The sequence below is a fragment of the Nannospalax galili genome, unplaced genomic scaffold (assembly GCF_000622305.1).
Source record: "Nannospalax galili isolate Female #2095 unplaced genomic scaffold, S.galili_v1.0 scaffold232, whole genome shotgun sequence".
NCBI lineage: Eukaryota > Metazoa > Chordata > Mammalia > Rodentia > Spalacidae > Nannospalax > Nannospalax galili.
Genome location: NW_008331488.1, coordinates 2,152,964 through 2,153,239, shown reverse-complemented (window position 1 = coordinate 2,153,239; position 276 = coordinate 2,152,964).

The window sequence follows — 276 nt, the reverse complement described above, 5'->3', positions numbered from 1 at the left end:
CAAACAAACAACATAACAAAAAAAGCCCAAAAGCACAAAATCCTCAACAACAACAACAACAACACAACAACCTTCTCTAAACAAAAACAGACAGACATAGAATCTCAAGATTTTATGGTATATACTGAGTTTGAGAAGTAATGAGAATCTATGCATTGTTTTTGAGCAAATGAGTCAGGTGACTAAGGCCATAAATAGGGATGAATGATCAGACAAGCCTGCTTAGAAGTGACAATGTGGTTGTGATAATGTTACAGTAGCAAAAAGACCCTTAAT